Source organism: Mustela lutreola, chromosome 5 (genome assembly GCF_030435805.1).
Source record: "Mustela lutreola isolate mMusLut2 chromosome 5, mMusLut2.pri, whole genome shotgun sequence".
In the NCBI taxonomy this organism is placed as follows: Eukaryota; Metazoa; Chordata; class Mammalia; order Carnivora; family Mustelidae; genus Mustela; species Mustela lutreola.
This window is the reverse complement of record NC_081294.1, coordinates 127,559,549-127,579,523: the sequence shown is the minus strand read 5'-3', so window position 1 is coordinate 127,579,523 and position 19,975 is coordinate 127,559,549. Positions and strand designations below refer to the sequence as shown.

The window sequence follows — 19,975 nt, the reverse complement described above, 5'->3', positions numbered from 1 at the left end:
CACAAGTAGGCATAGAGGCAGGGGGAGGGGGAAGCAGGACCCCTGCTGAGCATGACCTGAGCCACCAGGTGCCCCAAGAATCCACATTTTTTTAAAGTCTTCCACCGAGTCTAATGTTCATCCATAGTGAAGAGTAACTACACTAACCCGCAAACTTCACTGTTAAAGATTTTTTTTTTTTTTTACTTATTTATTTATAAGTTGTTGATTGAAACACAGCACGTGGTAGGCACAGAGCGATGTTTAGGGAAGCCTGTAACACAGGATTTGATTTGCTATTTAGCAAATCAGTAATAATGATGCAGACAGCAATATATGGAGAAGAACAGATTAAGCTGGAAGCAGGCCTGCACAGACCTGATCTTTAAATGAGGTTTGCCTGAAAAGACAAGAAGAGGAGGAGGATCATCAGCTCCAGCAACACAAACTGCCTCATGCATTCAGGCATAAATCTGTAATATTAAAGAAAAAATACTTCCTGCTGTGGCGATCAGAGCTCCTGGTTAACCGGTCCCTGTAAGAGCAAAAGCTTCTAATGCTCCAAAATAACAGCAAACTTTCTATTAACAAAGAACTCAGTTGCATTTAAATATTTTCAGGTGGTTGTGAGAATACTTCCATGCAACTTTATTACAGGTCATCCATTTTTTTTTTTTTTTAATGGGGTCCCATATCTCTTTCCTTGGCAAAACTGTATAATTCTCTTTAAAATAGTTTCCTCAAACTGAGCATTCTGAAAACTATAAAGAGATGCCTTATTACACATAATTTAGATAAATATATCAGGCATGTAGGAAGCTTTTGGTTTACTGAGGAATGAGTCACTACCTGAACGAAAATGTTAGAAAAGTGTTCTTGCACCACAGAAAGTCCATTCCCGATGGATGAAGCATGGGTAAGGGCCTCAGCATCATTGTCTCCTGCAGAACTTTTCCCTCCCTTTCAACTACCAATACTTATCCATGAAATTATTCTTTCTCCCCTAATATGCCCTTCCTTTTAAGGGTAAGAGGTAGTGAGATTTCATCAGATCATGGAAACTTAAGAGTTCAGAGTTAATTTCAATAAATAATAAAAATAACATTATTAATTCATTAGTGAGAAATTAGTGTTGTAAAGTCACGGACATTGTCGTTATCATCTCTGTATTCTCAATTTCTTGAAGAAGATGTGGTAGACAACAGGCATGTGACAAACATTTGTTGAATAAATCAATGAATTAGTGATAGCAGATCTACTCTTCCATACAGTAAACGGAGTGAGGCAAAGCAAATATAAGTTGGTGTTCCTGTGCTGTAAAATACATTTCTTTTTACATTCAAAACCTAGACTTAAGAGAACCCAGAGTAGCATATCTTTAAGCTCAAAAGTTGCAGTCAACCACAGTGTGAAGATCTGGGACTATCAGCTTACGTTCTTCCTATCCTTTTAAAGCTTGGATTGAAGTGCCCTTGAAAGTCATCCAGAGTAGACTGAAAGAAGAGGCAGAGGAATGTGAAATTTCTATCCAGTCAATCGTAATAGGGAAAATCACAAGACCATCCAGAAAGGGAAACAGTACTTTTTAAACAGTGCTTTTTAAATTTTTGCTGCATACAAGATTATTAACAGAGAAATATACCGTGATTAGCATGTCATACAGAGAGGTCTCGATGCCTTTAATGTTGCTATTAATAGCCAGGGAAATTCAAAGCCTCTTACTTATTCTCTCATTGTTTGCACCTGATGTCAACTTAGACAGAATGATTTGTTTAAAATATGTAATTCGGAAGGCGTCTCAAGAAGTAATGTGGAATGTATAAACTGGGCCTGCCTAATTTCAAGTGAAATACAAGAGAGAAATGCATATTAATGGAAAATGACTATAAATCAAAAGCTATTTCATTTTCTAGGGAAGTATAAAAGCCAAACCTGTTTGAAACCATAATTCAGCTGTCATAATCTCTTAGATATACCACTGACCTTCCTTGGAAGTTTCTGTCACATAGAAGCGAATGGATCAGGAGGAGCAACACTAAATCACATGGCATTACTGAGAGCCAGGTACCTGAAAGTAATTTAGCTCACTTGAGCAAGTCCTTTAACCACAAGTCACACTTTCCTAGATAGAGATTCCTTGTGCTGTACATGCACATACACTGACATAAAACACATTCACTGTGTATACTACACAAAGAGATTCATTGTGCATTCCATGCCTGTGCTTACAGATTTTTTCAATCAATATTGAACTCCAGTGCTCCAGTGTTTTCAAGAAACAGATGAAAGATTTTGTGTTGTAATTCCTGAAGCCACTTGTCTGATTAGCTTAAGGATGTATATTTTCTCTGGGTATTTTACATTTATTATGAATAAACAGCCAGTACCTAACATGCTTGCTTGGCTCTCTACCTCTCCAAAATGAATCATTTTATTAAAACTGTGACATTAAATGTTAAGCCTGAGGTAGGAAACAGGCTTAAATCTAAAATCATGTTATTCACCAATGCCAGGGATGGGTGTTAGGGATTAAAAAAAAAAAAAAAAATTGGAAGAAGGGTTAAAGAACAATCTGCCTTTGGAATTTATGGTGACTGGAAGGAAATAGATTATTTTTATTTGACTCCATGTGCAATTTGTTACTGGATTTTCAATGAAGAGCTGGAGCTGTTTCTATGGACAATAATTATTTTATCATTGCCTCCTCCCCCAAAGACAGAAGAGTAAATTGTTACTATAAAAGCTTTTTAACTACGTCAGAATTGTTTATGATTGTGGATGAAGGAGGCTAAGTGTGGAATATAGAGACCTCTGCTTAGAGCTTCAAATAAGTATCTAGGAACTGCCCTGCAAATGGGTAGATCCATCCATGTTTCAACCTCAAACCACTCCCTTAATGGGATGCTGATCTCCAAGGGTTAGTTTGTTTTTTCAAGATAAGGAGAAAACTATTCATTGCACAGTTGAGGAATAACTGATTCCCAAAGGGCTTATTCTATCCACAGGGGCAGAAACACATTTTAAGAATCATTTCTATTATCAAATACAAACACTAAGAATATAAAGTCTTAAGTTCCATTTAAAGTTCTACTAATAAATTTCTAGGTAAAGTATGCTGCACCCCAAACTTTTACCTGTAAGATTTCCAGGTTAGGGAATTAAAATCTAAAAACAAACATCCTGCATACAGCAAATACAGAGTTACTACCAAAAAAAAAAAAAAAATCATGTATGATTTCAAATTACTTGTATAATTAACAAATGAATGACCAAGAAATATGTGTTTACTCCCATTTATATGAAGTGCTGTGACATATGATGAATAGTATTTTAAAAAAAATAACACACAGGCCCTGACTTCACAAATGTTACAATTTATATGGCAAAGCCAAGTTTTTGATATTTTCATTCATGTTTCTAGAATCATTTATAGACTGATTGCAAACAATTTAATAACAACCAATAGCCATTTCTCACACTGGGTGAACAGAAGCTACTACAAGAGCCGAGATGACTTTTAAGGAATCTCAACATAATTTGGCATAATTTCTTGAAAAAGAAAATACTAGGCAGATAGTTCCCTTTTTCACATCTGCAACCCTCAAGTTCTTTTAAGCTCTTACAAAGAAACACTATCAATTAAGTAAAATCTTTAAGGAAACTAATACTCTAATTATCACATAAAACCTAGAAATATTTCTTCTTATTATAAAGTCAGTCAATTTATCCACGACCTCATGAATCTGTCTTGAGTCTCCTAAGACTCCTATGATGTACCTTGTTGCCTGGGATGAAAATAACATACTAGTGATGCTTGGCCCTCATCAGTTCCTCAGCCCCATAACATTTCCAGCCACTTTTATGAACATCAACACTTTCTAATCTGAGGACTCCTCTCACATCTACTCTAAAAAATAAAACAAAAAAAAAAAAATTAAGTTACCTCCAAAATAACTACTACAGAGAGCCACCACTAACCTCTACCTTCTAGAACTGATTGATGAAATTTGGCTCTGTTTCTGACTAATGGGAAAAATTCAGACTTCCTTGTTATTACAAACAGAGGCCAATTGGAGGCTAACTCCATCTAAAAAGAGAAAAGGAAAAGAAAAAGCAAGTATCTGTCTGATATCTTAAACTTTTTCTCCTGAGAAAAATCACTTAGGTGCAGGTCATTTTAAAAATGTAAAAAAGAATAATTAGAAGAAAGAAAATGGGAAGTTCTAGGAAACTACTTGTGTGAATATAACATTTTTCAAGAACACTTAAATAAGACTGGAAAGAGTGCAAGATAAGTAGCCTTTGCTTCTGGCAATTTCTTAGTTGTCAATCACAAAATCCTAAAAGGTCCCCATGTATCTAAGTAACTTAAGCCATGAGATAGAGCATGACATGTAAGATATAACATGAAACATAAAAATCAATACATCTCAATGAAGAGATTATATTCCTGGTGAAGAAAATATTGAGAGTGGAGTGTGGGAAAGCTGCCTTTCAAAAAGGAGTCTTCCATGGTCTTGATGAAGAAATGAAATTTCTATCATGAACAAAAGTAGCTGTGAAGTAGAATAGCTACTGAGAGGATATTTTCTTTAACCAAGAGCTGAATCACAGGATAGACATCTCATTTACTCTTACTATTTAAAAGGCTATCCATAATTTGAGACCCATATGAAGTTCTATTTCTATATCAATTCATCATCTGAGCTTCATACAATATCTCTAATGTCTCCTGGATATCTCCAAAAGAAGGCCAAATGGCAACTCACACACAGAAGGTCTAAATACTGAACATTATTTATCTGACTATTGGCCCATTCTTACTCACTTGGACAGCCAATCAGTCGCTCAACCATGTATCCAATATTAATTCAGTAGCCACCATGTGCTTGGCATTGTTCTAGAAGTCAGGGATATAATAGAGAACTAAACTTTCACAAATGTCTTTCCACAAGGAGTTTACATTGGGGTGGCAATGTACAAACTCAGAAAAAAATAAAATATCCTAAATTCTAAAAACAAATGGAGCAGGAAATGAGGAGGGACTTTAGATTGGCGGGCTGCTTCATAGAATGTGATCTTCCTCTAATGATTTTGTCTCCGAGAATGTCACCAAATACACTCAACTGCCAATCCAAAGACAAAGGTTGATTTGTGATGTAGCAATTACTCTATATCCATACTAACACTCCAATTCATTCAATTATTTCCTTCCCACTACTATAGCAAGAGGTCAACCTCACATTATCTCTTATCAAAAGAATTACGGCAGATCTCTAGAAGGTCTCCCTACCTCCAATTTTGCACTGCTTGAATCCTTTTTTCAAACTGCAGTCAGAGAGATATTACTGAAGTATAATATTTAGGACTGCTCATGGATAAAATCCAAATGAGTTTTTCCTCTCTTACTCCTTCTCCATCTCCACCCTTCTCCATTTCACACTGTACTCTCAAGCCATAGACTGAATTACTGACAATCTCTTGACTCCTTCATAATTTTTTTTTCTTTTTCTATACACGTTTTTTCCTTTCTCTGTAATTGGTCTCATTCTTTCCCTTCTTTGGTCTCATTCTTTCCCTTCTTTGGTCTTTCCTTCCCTCTTTTATTTTCAACTGGATAGATTCAAGTAACTTCTCAGTTTAGACATCACCTTTTCCAGGAAGTCATCACTGAGAGCTCCTGGAATGGATCTCTAGGGCTTCCCATAGCATGCTGTGCATATGCATATCAGAAACCTTACATCCTTATGTTGAAAAACAGTCACTAATGTAGTAGAATGACACTGTGATGGTAACTGGTATTTTCTTCACCCTCTTTTCTATCCCAATGGGGAGCTGGTGCTTTTTTTTGGGGGGGGGGGGGTACATTAAGTTCTAATTCATGATCATGCAGAATTTCAGTCCCTCCATTTGTTCTTGGCAAGTTTTATTGACAAGGCAGCATTTGATGCCCATTGAGAATGTGCATATTAGACCCTGGCATGGGGTAAGCCCCTGTTCATGTTCCCGTCCCCCATCCCAGCTCTGATGTTGTATCCTCAGCCCATCCAGATGGATCACCCACATAGAAGATACCCTCTGAGACTCCTCTGACTGCCCAGCTCTTGTTCTTAAGAAAGGGGGTTTTGGTGAAAAGATCATTTATACAACAAAACACATACTGATCTATAACAAAAATATCCCCCGTATCCCCTGAGAAGCCCTTAATCGTCCTTCCCAGATGCTTCCCCTTTCCACTGCTATCCTCACTTTGTGTCAAGCTATATCACATGCATCTTATCTCTAAGAAATAGATTAGTTTTTCCTGTCTCTGAATTTTTATAAAGGAGATTGATTGTATTATAAGGATTTTTCTAGAACTTGCTTTTTGCATCCATGATGTCCCTGTGTTGATAGAGACAGCTGCCCTTCATTCATTTTCACTGCTGTATAGTATTCCATGGTGGGAATATACTAGTGTTTACTTACCCTACCTTACAGCAAATGGACATTTGGGTTGTTTCCAGTTTGGGAATCTGATAAACAACACTTGTAGAGGTCTCCTGTTGCATATGTGTAAAAGCTTGTGAATATCTAGAAGGGCAAGTGCTGGTTCATAGAGCACGTATGTCTTTAATTTTACAAGATAAGGCCACACTGTTCCAATTGGTTACACCACTTAACACTCCCACCAACAGTGTATGAGAATTCTTATTCTACATCTCTGCCCCTGCTTGATTGTCTTTTCAATTTCTACCATGTTGCTTTATGGAGACAGACATCAGAAAAAATAGCCCATGAGTCCTTCTGCTTCCAAAGGACAGAGAGGATTTTTAGGTATAGGCAAAATGACTGGGTTTACAACATAAAGAAAAGCCAATTTCCCTGCTGTTAGAAGACACTGTGAGAACAGAAGTCTGTGGGTCCAAGAGCAAAGAGAACCTGGGCTTGACTCCCAGAGCAGAGTCCAGGGGAGAGTATGACTGTGTGGTACATTGCTGCAGAGGGATCAGCAGGCAGTTTTCAAAGATGTCTCAGCCTCTAAAGTAACATGTGAGAAGGAGAATGCTGTTGGACCGGAAGCAGCTCTCTGAGCCAGGGTGGTGGGTGATACATTGATATTCTGGAGCACTAGGGATTGAGAACTCTGTGCCTTGCCAGCACATGAGAGCCCATGTTTTCAGCATAATTAAGGTGGCAAGATCCTCAAAAAAACCAAGGATAAGTATAGAAGACATGCCTGGCTCCCTACTCAACATCCATCTGCTCTTCTACCTTATTGAGAACCACCAGTTTTCTGCAGGGTGTCAGTTTACCTAACAAAAAAACCCTGTGATTTCCAACCTTCCTCATAGCTAAGAGTGGTCAATAAGATGCAACCTAAGGCCTTGCAGGGACATCCTGGAAAGCACTAGAAAAATGTGCCAACTGCCTTGGCATTCAAACTTTGCCCTTTTTTCCTCAAGTTCCTACCTAAGTTAAATGGTGACATTGAAGATTTTGTCACTGTATTATCTCTAAGAGAGTGCATATTACATAGTAATCATTTAATAACCATCATTCAGTGAGCTACTACATAGGAAAATGTTACTTTCTGTAAATGCAAATGATTATTATATCTGAGCTCTGGATATCCCAAAGCAGCCCCCCCAAAACACAGCATTTTGGTCACATGTTCCTAAAGAGAAGGAACTACATATTATCTATATCAGGTATTATATATCTATATTAGGTATATTAGGTACACAGAGCCTGATGTGATTTTTTAATTGCCTCTAAAGCATCAAAAATTAATCAATGATAATTTTGAAAAAATATTCTGAATCACCATTTTTTCTAATAGTATGAGGACTTTCCCTTAGCTATCAATGTAATGAGCCCTTAAAATTATCTGTCGATTCTGGTACACGCCAAGATAGGCTAACCAGTACTAACCAGCCTGTAAGCTTCAGGGATTTATCACTAACAAAAAATTTTTCCTTGCTCATGCCAGATCTACTGCCAATCCAGGTGGTCCCCCAGAGTTACTCTTCTTCTAAGGTTGGCTCAATATTCCAGGCTGCTTTAATCTTTGGCACATTTATGTCAACACATGCTGCCATGGTCACAATGGCAGGAAAAGAGAGTTTTTTAAATATCTCATACTGGTCATCAAACATTTTGACAAATAGTGACACATAGGTATCACTGCTACTCATAATGCATTCTAGAACTAGCCACATAGGTTTGCTTATTTGTACGGATGTGAGAAAGTATTCTCCTCCTGTATTTCCAAATGGGGAAGAAAAATGGGCATTGGTGATCATGTGCAATCTTTAGCATCCACAGGCAGTTTTTAGAGGAAATATTCTCATATCCCTAAAGACAGAGGTTCTGAAATTCCCCAGATTTAGGACCTCTTCATACTTAAAAAAATCATTGAGAATGCTAAGGGCTTTTTTGATGTTTATTTTATCTATCAATATTTATTATATTTTAAATTAAAGCTGAGAAATTTATGAATTGATTTTAGGAGAATCATAATATACCCATTATACAATAACATAAATAATATTTTTTAGTAAAAATAACTAGATTTCCAAATGAAACAAAAAAAATAGAGAAGTGTATTCTATTACATTCTTGGAAACCTCTTCAGTACCTTTACTAAATAGAAGACAGCTATATTCACAAATCTGCATTCCATCTGTTGTGATATCACACTTTATGTAGCCTCTGGAAAAATTTTATTGTGTATCCACAAGAGAGTAAAACTGGTAAAGGCAAATAACATCTTAGTAATACTATAAAAATAGTTTTGACCTCACAAAACCCTGAAAGGGTCTCAGAATACCCCTAGACACTTTAAGAAACACTGCCTTAAGATGGTTAATGTGATCGTTCAATGGCACTGCAAAATGTGCAAAGGTAAAACGCTTGCTGCCTATAATGTCTTCAATTTTGCTTTACTTTTGTTCTGAAAACTTTTATTAGGTCAACTCATCGTGCTCTGATTGAAAAGTATTCAGTGCCTCAATCAGGGGATAAACTTGCCGGCTGGTTTTTCCAGAAATGATCTGTGAAGAATGTCTCCAATATCTTAAAAAATAGTATTGTTTTCTCCTTGTGGTGTGCCTTTTCAGCTTTCTCAGGGAACCCATCTGTCATTTTCTGATCAGCAACTGAATAGGCACATTTGCTTTCACGTCCTCATAAATCCACTTGTGCTATCCATCAGGACCCTACATCTCATAGCATGAGGGTCGTTATCCTTAGCATACTCTTTCTTCCTACCTGTGGGGCTTATTATCTTACCCTTTCTTGAATAGCACTTCGGTTTTAATCCCTTTATCAATAGGACTCATGGATTCTCTGAAATGGTGTGAAGATACTCCTTTCCATTTTCTTATTAAAATATTCAAATCAACAAATAATCATTGAATAGCTACCATATACAAAGAACTCCTAGTACATACACAAGATTCTACATTTATTCAAATAAAGTTAAAACTCTAGATTCTTCACAATGATTGAAAAGTTATTAAAACAAACAATATATTGGAGTAGAAAATAAGATATAAAAAGTCAGAGGACCAAAATAAAAATGTTTTGAGTCCCTTTCCCTCTTTTGAACCCCAGTTTTCCAACCTCTAAAATAGGACTAACAGAGAGGTCTCAGAACTGTGGGAATTCTTCTCTCTGTGGGTCAGGCCAGGAAGTATAGACCTCCTCCTTACTCCTCCCTGGCTTCCAGTAAGCTGCATAGTTATGGGAGTCCTGGGACCAATTACCTTGGTGATAGTGGGACAAAGTGGGACCCTTCAGAACCAGGACTCTGATCAAGAACTTCAGGATCACTTCTCTTGCCCCCGTGCCCCTGCAGGACATTCTTGGTACTGCAGGGACAGAACTAGGGTGGCACATACAGAAAACCACCAATAGTGGAGATCCGCTCAGGTATGGAGAAGGAGCCTGGAAATGGCATTCTACCAATGTGAGTGAGACTCAGAGGCTGGAGGTACAGGTCCATCTCCTTCCATTCCTCTGCAGGTGGTTGTCATCAGTCATTTTGCCCCTGCTCTCAGATCCCCTGGCTTCTTTGTCTTTGTACCCAGCTTCATCATTGTCTTTGGGGGTCAGCACCCTGATGTCATGCATGATGTCTGCCAGGAGTTGCTGGCAAGCTTGTATCTTGAGACACTGAGTTGCATCATGGGAGATAGTCTTGGCATAGACCTTACCCTGTCTTGAAGCAACTAATACAATAGGTGAGGAAGTTACCTTGCAAATGCCTATTGTGCCAGAAAGACTTCCAAGCAGCTGATGTCCTCCAAGTTGAAGGGCCTTGGTGTTCAGCAACTTCCCTTCCCACAGTAGGCTCTCCCTCTTAGGGATCTGAATTTAAATCCCCACTCTGTCATTCCTGGCCCTGTGGTCTTACACAAATCTCTTAACTCTCTGAGTGATATAATACTAGGCACACAGTAAGTACTCAATATGTTAGCTTACTATTGCTATTAGTATTATTATTACTGTTTTTATATTTTCATTTATTAATGGTGTGACCTTCATCAAATAAATGTTCTAAGCCCAATTTTCCTCAAAATGGAGGTAACTGCACCAGTTCTCCCAGTAGGGATGTGAGAATTAAATAGCAAGACAACCCATAAAGATTAGCTTCTTTTTCTTTTCATCCCTACTTTGTAGCCATGCGCTTTCCACAGGTTACTTCACTTCTGAGACCTCAGTTTCCTCATCTGCAAAATAGGGGTAAATAGTATCTACTTTCCTAGAACTGTGAGCATTCATTGAGATGATGGTTGATATATAGTAACTATCAAGAATGTTATCTTAATATTATTATTCCTGTTGTTGTTATTATTTGCCCTCCTTCACAGTTCTGTGACCTTGAACAAGTTCCTTAGACTCTCTGAGTCTCAGCTTCCTCAGGGGATAAGATGGGGGAAATCAACCCCTCTTCTAGCTTTGCTGCAAAGAAGAAGCGGCTATATCAGTGATCTGTTCTTACCAGCTGTTTCCCGGCTCTGTGACTGCAGGCCAAGTCCCTTTCCCTCTCTTTACCTCAGTATCGTCAACTGCCCTGTGAATCCAGCACTCTCCATCTTATCCAAAGCTGTGGGATAAAGAGAAAACACTCTTAGCCTGGTGCCTGACTAGGAATGGCATGGATGGTGTTGGCGTTGTGGTAACTTCTGGGACTCAATGACGAGAGGGAACTTGAACCTGTCTGTAGAGAGCTTCAGAACAGTCCTGGACTGGCAGCCCCACCCAAAAGTCCTACAGCAGCAACACAAACTGCTTGGTGGGGCAGTGCATGGGGATAGTGTGTAGGCAGCTTACTCTACAACTGTGGGGGACATGATGTGAGGTCACTTTCATAGAGAAACACACACTCCACCTCTGCCTAAAAGACTCAGAACTCACTGGAAGGAAATATATGACCCAGTCCTCCTCCAAAAACCCTTTGATGGCCTACTCAGGGGATATCCAGACCTTATAGACTATATAGAATAATGAGATGGAAACTCAAGCAGCCAGACTTTAAATCAAGGCTCCTTCAGTGATCGGCTCTGTGGATGAACAGGTGTTTGCCTTGGCTTTACTATCAATTAATTATTCCTTTATACTCCATTTTCCTCAACTAAAAGAAGAATATGCTACCTTTCACACTCATTGACCTCTATCATTCCATGATACAAGTGAGTTTGATTAAGCTATGTGTTAGGAAATCTCTTGATGTATGTTTATTTCACCATCTGTATCACATACCCTGTGGAACCCCTACAAATATTAATGATGATTTCACTGTCAATCATCATCTGAAACTCAGAATAAACTCTAGACCAATATTGTAACAGGGGCCCCTGAGTGAAAGAGAAAAATAACCAAGGCATCCCATAAAATAGCTACTCACTTTTATTCCTTTAAAGTGGTAAAAGTTGTTGGTTAGAAACCTCTTCTGAAACTTCCCACTACAGGAGCCAGAGTCAAGATGGCGGAGGAGTAGCAGACTGAGACAACATCAGGTGGCAGAAGTTCAGCTACATAGTTATCAAACCGTTTCAAACACCTACAAACCCAACAGGAGATCAAATCAAAGAAGAGCAGCAATTTTAGAAACAGAAAATTGACCACTTCCTGAAAGGTAGGATGTGCGGAGAAGTGAATCTGAAGCAACAGGAAGATAGACCACCGCGGGAGGGGCCGGCTCCCAGCAAAGGCGGAGCAACAGAGTATGAAATTTGAACTTTTAAAAGTCTCTTCCAGGTCAAGATGGCGGAGAAGTAGCAAGCTGAGACTGCTTCAGCTAGCCGGATATCAGCTAGATGGCTTATCTAAAGATTGCAAACACCTGAAAATCCATCGGCAGATCGAAGAGAAGAAGAACAGCAATTCTGGAAACAGAAAAACAACCACTTTCTGAAAGGTGTTTTCTTTCTTTAAAAATATTCTTTTCCTTTCTTTTTTTTCTTTTTCTTTTTTCTTTCTTCCTTTTTGAACCTCTTTTTATCCCCTTTCTCCCCACTCACGATTTTGGATCTCTTCTAATTTGGTTAAAGCATATTTTCCTGGGGTTGTTGCCACCCTTTTAGTATTTTACTTGCCCCTTCATTTACTCTTATCTGGACAAAATGACAAGACGGAAAAATTCAACACAAAAAAAAGAACAAGAGGCAGTACCGAAGGCTAGGGACCTAATTAATACAGACATCGGTAATATGTCAGATCTAGAGTTCAGAATGACAATTCTCAAGGTTCTAGCCGGGCTCGAAAAAGGCATGGAAGATATGAGAGAAACCCTCTCGAGAGATATAAAAGCCCTTTCTGGAGAAATAAAAGAACTAAAATCTAACCAAGGTGAAATCAAAAAAGCTATTAATTAGGTGCAATCAAAAATGGAGGCTCTAACTGCTAGGATAAATGAGGCAGAAGAAAGAATTAGTGATATAGAAGACCAAATGACAGAGAATAAAGAAGCTGAGCAAAAGAGGGACAAACAGCTACTGGACCACGAGGGGAGAATTCGAGAGATAAGTGACACCATAAGACGAAACAACATTAGAATAATTGGGATTCCAGAAGAAGAAGAAAGTGAGAGGGGAGCAGAAGGTATACTGGAGAGAATTATTGGGGAGAATTTCCCCAATATGGCAAAGGGAACGAGCATCAAAATTCAGGAGGTTCAGAGAATGCCCCTCAAAATTAATAAGAATAGGCCCACACCCCGTCACCTAATAGTAAAATTTACAAGTCTCAATGACAAAGAGAAAATCCTGAAAGCAGCCCGGGAAAAGAAGTCTGTAACATACAATGGTAAAAATATTAGATTGGCAGCTGACTTATCCACAGAGACCTGGCAGGCCAGAAAGAGCTGGCATGATATTTTCAGAGCACTAAACGAGAAAAACATGCAGCCAAGAATACTATATCCAGCTAGGCTATCATTGAAAATAGAAGGAGAGATTAAAAGCTTCCAGGACAAACAACAACTGAAAGAATTTGCAAATACCAAACCAGCTCTACAGGAAATATTGAAAGGGGTCCTCTAAGCAAAGAAAGAGCCTACAAGTGGTAGATCAGAAAGGAATAGAGACCTATACAGTAACAGTCACCTTACAGGCAATACAATGGCACTAAATTCATATCTCTCAATAGTTACCCTGAATGTGAATGGGCTAAATGCCCCTGTCAAAAGACACAGGGTATCAGAATGGATAAAAAAACAAAAACCATCTATATGTTGCCTCCAAGAAACACATTTTAAGCCCGAAGACACCTCCAGATTTAAAGTGAGGGGGTGGAAAAGAATTTACCATGCTAATGGACATCAGAAGAAAGCAGGAGTGGCAATCCTTATATCAGATCAATTAGATTTTAAGCCAAAGACTATAATAAGAGATGAAGAAGGACACTATATCATACTCAAAGGGTCTGTCCAACAAGAAGATTTAACAATTTTAAATATCTATGCCCCCAATGTGGGAGCAGCCAACTATATAAACCAATTAATAACAAAATCAAAGAAACACATCAACAATAATACAATAATAGTAGGGGACTTTACACTCCCCTCACTGAAATGGACAGGTCATCCAAGCAAAAGATCAGCAAGGAAATAAAGGCCTTAAACGACACACTGGACCAGATGGACATCACAGATATATTCAGAATATTTCATCCCAAAGCAACAGAATACACATTCTTCTCTAGTGCACATGGAACATTCTCCAGAATAGATCACATCCTCGGTCCTAAATCAGGACTCAACAGGTATCAAAAGATTGGGATCATTCCCTGCATATTTTCAGACCACAATGCTCTAAAGCTAGAACTCAACCACAAAAGGAAGTTTGGAAAGAACCCAAATACATGGAGACTAAACAGTATCCTTCTAAAGAATGAATGGGTCAACCGGGAAATTAAAGAAGAATTGAAAAAAATCATGGAAACAAATGATAATGAAAATACAACGGTTCAAAATCTGTGGGACACAACAAAGGCAGTCCTGAGAGGAAAATATATAGCGGTACAAGCCTTTCTCAAGAAACAAGAAAGGTCTCAGGTACACAACCTAACCCTACACCTAAAGGAGCTGGAGAAAGAACAAGAAAGAAACCCTAAGCCCAGCAGGAGAAGAGAAATCATAAAGATCAGAGCAGAAATCAATGAAATAGAAACCAAAAAAACAATAGAACAAATCAACGAAACTAGGAGCTGGTTCTTTGAAAGAATTAATAAAATTGATAAACCCCTGGCCCGACTTATCAAAAAGAAAAGAGAAAGGACCCAAATAAATAAAATCATGAATGAAAGAGGAGAGATCACAACTAACACCAAAGAAATACAAACTATTATAAGAACATACTATGAGCAACTCTACGGCAATAAATTTGACAATCTGGAAGAAATGGATGCATTCCTAGAAACATATAAACTACCACAACTGAACCAGGAAGAAATAGAAAGCCTGAACAGACCCATAACCAGTAAGGAGATTGAAACAGTCATTAAAAATCTCCAAACAAACAAAAGCCCAGGGCCAGACGGCTTCCCGGGGGAATTCTACCAAACATTTAAAGAAGAACTAATTCCTATTCTCCTGAAACTGTTCCAAAAAATAGAAATGGAAGGAAAACTTCCAAACTCATTTTATGAGGCCAGCATCACCTTGATCCCAAAACCAGACAAGGATCCCACCAAAAAAGAGAGCTATAGACCGATATCCTTGATGAACACAGATGCGAAAATACTCAACAAAATACTAGCCAATAGGATTCAACAGTACATTAAAAAGATTATTCACCACGACCAAGTGGGATTTATTCCAGGGCTGCAAGGTTGGTTCAACATCCGCAAATCAGTCAATGTGATACAACACATCAATAAAAGAAAGAACAAGAAACATATGATACTCTCAATAGATGCTGAAAAAGCATTTGACAAAGTACAACATCCCTTCCTGAACAAAACTCTTCAAAGTGTAGGGATAGAGGGCACATACCTCAATATCATCAAAGCCATCTATGAAAAACCCACCGCAAATATCATTCTCAATGGAGAAAAACTGAAAGCTTTTCCGCTAAGGTCAGGAACACGACAGGGATGTCCATTATCACCACTGCTATTCAACATCGTACTAGAGGTCCTAGCCTCAGCAATCAGACAACAAAAGGAAATTAAAGGCATCCAAATCGGCAAAGAAGAAGTCAAATTATCACTCCTCGCAGATGATATGATACTATATGTGGAAAACCCAAAAGACTCCACTCCAAAACTGCTAGAACTTATACAGGAATTCAGTAAAGTGTCAGGATATAAAATCAATGCACAGAAATCAGTTGCATTTCTCTACACCAACAGCAAGACAGAAGAAAGAGATATTAAGGAGTCAATCCCATTTACAATTGCATCCAAAACCATAAGATACCTAGGAATAAACCTAACCAAAGAGACACAGAATCTATACTCAGAAAACTATAAAGTACTCATGAAAGAAATTGAGGAAGACACAAAGAAATGGAAAAATGTTCCATGCTCCTGGATTGGAAGAATAAATATTGTGAAAATGTCTATGCTACCTAAAGCAATCTACACATTTAATGCAATTCCTATCAAAGTACCATCCATCTTTTTCAAAGAAATGGAACAAATAATGCTAAAATTTATATGGAACCAGAAAAGACCTCGAATAGCCAAAGGGATATTGAAAAAGAAAGCCAACGTTGGTGGCATCACAATTCCGGACTTCAAGCTCTATTACAAAGCTGTCATCATCAAGACAGCATGGTACTGGCACAAAAACAGACACATAGATCAATGGAACAGAATAGAGAGCCCAGAAATAGACCCTCAACTCTATGGTCAACTAATCTTCGACAAAGCAGGAAAGAATGTCCAATGGAAAAAAGACAGCCTTTTCAATAAATGGTGCTGGGAAAATTGGACAGCCACATGCAGAAAAATGAAATTGGACCATTTCCTTACACCACACACAAAAATAGACTCAAAATGGATGAAGGACCTCAATGTACGAAAGGAATCCATCAAAATCCTTGAGGAGAACACAGGCAGCAACCTCTTCGACCTCTGCCGCAGCAACATCTTCCTAGGAACAACGCAAAAGGCAAGGGAAGCAAGGGAAAAAATGAACTACTGGGATTTCATCAAGATCAAAAGCTTTTGCACAGCAAAGGAAACAGTTAACAAAATCAAAAGACAACTGACAGAATGGGAGAAGATATTTGCAAACGACATATCAGATAAAGGACTAGTGTCCAGAATCTATAAAGAACTTAGCAAACTCAACACCCAAAGAACAAATAATCCAATCAAGAAATGGGCAGAAGACATGAACAGACATTTCTGCAAAGAAGACATCCAGATGGCGAACAGACACATGAAAAAGTGCTCCATATCACTCGGCATCAGGGAAATACAAATCAAAACCACAATGAGATATCACCTCACACCAGTCAGAATGGCTAAAATCAACAAGTCAGGAAATGACAGATGCTGGCGAGGATGCGGAGAAAGGGGAACCCTCCTACACTGTTGGTGGGAATGCAAGCTGGTGCAGCCACTCTGGAAAACAGCATGGAGGTTCCTCAAAATGTTGAAAATAGAACTGCCCTATGACCCAGCAATTGCACTATTGGGTATTTACCCTAAAGATACAAATGTAGTGATCCAAAGGGACACATGCACCCGAATGTTTATAGCAGCAATGTCCACAATAGCCAAACTATGGAAAGAACCTAGATGTCCATCAACAGATGAATGGATCAAGAAGATGTGGTATATATATACAATGGAATACTATGCAGCCATCAAAAGAAATGAAATCTTGCCATTTGCAACAACATGGATGGAACTAGAGCGTATCATGCTTAGCGAAATAAGTCAAGCAGAGAAAGACAACTATCATATGATCTCCCTGATATGAGGAAGTGGTGATGCAACATGGAGGCTTAAGTGGGTAGAAGAAGAATAAATGAAACAAGATGGGATTGGGAGGGAGACAAACCATAAGTGACTCTTAATCTCACGAAACAAACTGAGGGTTGCCGGGGGGAGGGGGTTGGGGAGAAGGGGGTGGGATTATGGACATTGGGGAGGGTATGTGATTTGGTGAGTGCTGTGAAGTGTGTAAACCTGGTGATTCACAGACCTGTACCCCTGGGGATAAAAATATATGTTTATAAAAAATAAAAAATTAAAAATTAAAAAAAAAAAAAAAAATAAAAATAAATAAATAAATAAATAAAAGTCTCTTCCACTGAGGGACATTGCTCCAAAGGCCATGGGGGGTTGAAGCCCTCACAGGGACAGCGTGGTCTCAGGTCCTACAGGGTCACAGAAGGATCAGGGATGTCTGAATGCAACAGAGCTCGCAGGTATCAGAGTGGGGAAGCTGGCTACAGAGAAGGAGCTGAGGAGCGAGCTCTTAGCTCTGAGTTACCCTAAACTGTGATCCATGGCAGTCAGACCACTGCTCTTTGAGCAGGTGGCAGATCTAAAGAAACCCACAAGTGGCAGGTCCAGGGAAACGCACCTTCCTTCTCTGGAGGCAGGAATCTGCTGGGTTTGGCAACTCCAAATGGGGCTGTGTGCCAGAGACAGAAATGCTCAGTCACAGGCCAGGTGAGCTCAGAGTACAGCTGAAGACCAGGAGTGATTGAGTGCTTTTCTACAAGGGTACACTGAGGAGTGGGGCCAGAGATTGGGAGGCCGCCATTTTCATTCCCATCCTCTACAGCTCTACAGAAAGCGTTCAGGGAACAAAAGCTCCCGAGAGCAAACCCAAGCAGATTACTTAGCCCAGGCCCTGGCAAGGGCAGTGTAATTCTGCCTCGAGCAAAGACATTTGGGAATCACTACAACAGGCCTCTCCCCAGAAGATCAGCAAGAAATCCAGCCAAGACCAAGCTCACTGATCAAGAAGAACAGCGGACAGTGGAATTCCAGAGGAGGAGAAAGCAAAGTATGGAATTCATGGCTTTCTCCCCATGATTCTTTAGTCTTGCAAAGTTAATTAATTAAAAATTTTTTTCTTATTCTAATTTTTTTAACTTTTCTTCTTTCTTCTTTTAATGTTTTTTAACTAGTTTATCTTAACAATACCTTTCTTTAAAAAAATCTTTTTAAACCTTCATTGTTATAGTCATATTTTATCCTTCATCGTACCTAACTTTATTTTTTGTATACATATAGGGTTTTTTCTTCTAAAAAATTCTTGGGATACAATTTCTTCTAATAGATCAAAATATACCCTAAATCTAGCACAGGGCTTTGTTCTAGTCTCCAGTCTAAGCAAATTCTCTCCACTTTCTTTTTCCAACCAACTTATCAATTCTGTTTTTAGAATTTTTAAAAATTTTCATCTTTACAGTCATAGTCCATCCCTTCATCGTGTTTACCCTTATTTTTGTATATATCTAAGTTTTTCTTTCTTTAAAATTTTGGAAGGTAGTTTCTTTTAAGAAGTCAAAATATACCCAAAATCAAGTGCATGGATCTGTTCTATTCACCAGTATATATACTTTTTAAATTTTTTTTATTTTTTTAAACTTCTTTTTATCCCCTTTCTTTCCCTCAAATTTGGGGTTTCTTCTGATTCTGTTAGTGTACATTTTTCTGGGGTCTTTCCCACCCTTTTAGTATTTTATTCTCTTGTTCATATATTCTTATCTGGATAAAATGACAAGGTGGAAAAACTCACCACAAAAAGAAAAGAAAAAGAGGCAGTACCAAAGGCTAGGGAACTAATCAATAAGAACATTGGTAATATGTCAGATCTCGAATTCAGAATGATGATATTCAAGGTGCTAGCTGAGCTTCAAAAAGGCATGGAAGATATTAGAGAAGCCATGTCTGGAGAAATAAAAGCCCTTTCTGGAGAAATAAAAGAACTAAAATCTAACCAAGCTGAAAAAAAAAAAAAAAAAAGCTATTAATGAGGTGCAATAAAAAAAAATGGAGGCTCTTAACTGCTAGGATAAATGAGGCAGAAGAGAGAATTAGTGATATAGAAGACCAAATGATAGAGAATAAAGAAGATGAGCAAAAGAGAGACAAACAACTACTGGACCACAAGGGGAGAATTCAAGAGATCAGTCATACAATAAGATGGAACAATATTAGAATAATATTAATAATAATATTAAGATTCCACAAGAAGAAGAAGGGTGGGGGGCAGAAGGTATATTGGAGAGAATTATTGTAGAGAATTTCCCCAAATGGCAAAGGGAATAAAAAAGCAGGAGGCACAAAGAACCCTCCTCAAAATCAATAAAAATAGGCCCCGTCATCTCATAATAAAACTTGTAAGTCTTAGTGACAAAGAGAAAATCCCAAAAGCAGCTAGGACAAGAAATCTATAACATACAATGGTAAAAATATTAGATTGGCAGCAGACTTATCCACAGAGACCTGGCAGGCCAGAAAGAACTGGCATGATATATTCAGAACACTAAACGAGAAAAACATGCAGCCAAGAACACTATATTCAGTTAGGCTG

General features: G+C 38.4%; 1 long non-coding RNA gene across 1 annotated transcript; it reads right to left on the bottom strand.

Moving 5' to 3' along the window:
- On the bottom strand, positions 1 to 12,022 carry LOC131832509 (uncharacterized). The gene is made up of 3 exons (XR_009354077.1): positions 11,873 to 12,022; positions 10,967 to 11,071; positions 1 to 379 (listed from the first exon to the last, which is right to left on the bottom strand). It is a non-coding gene; the product is annotated as an uncharacterized LOC131832509 (long non-coding RNA).
- Positions 12,023 to 19,975: the final 7,953 nt, after the last annotated feature.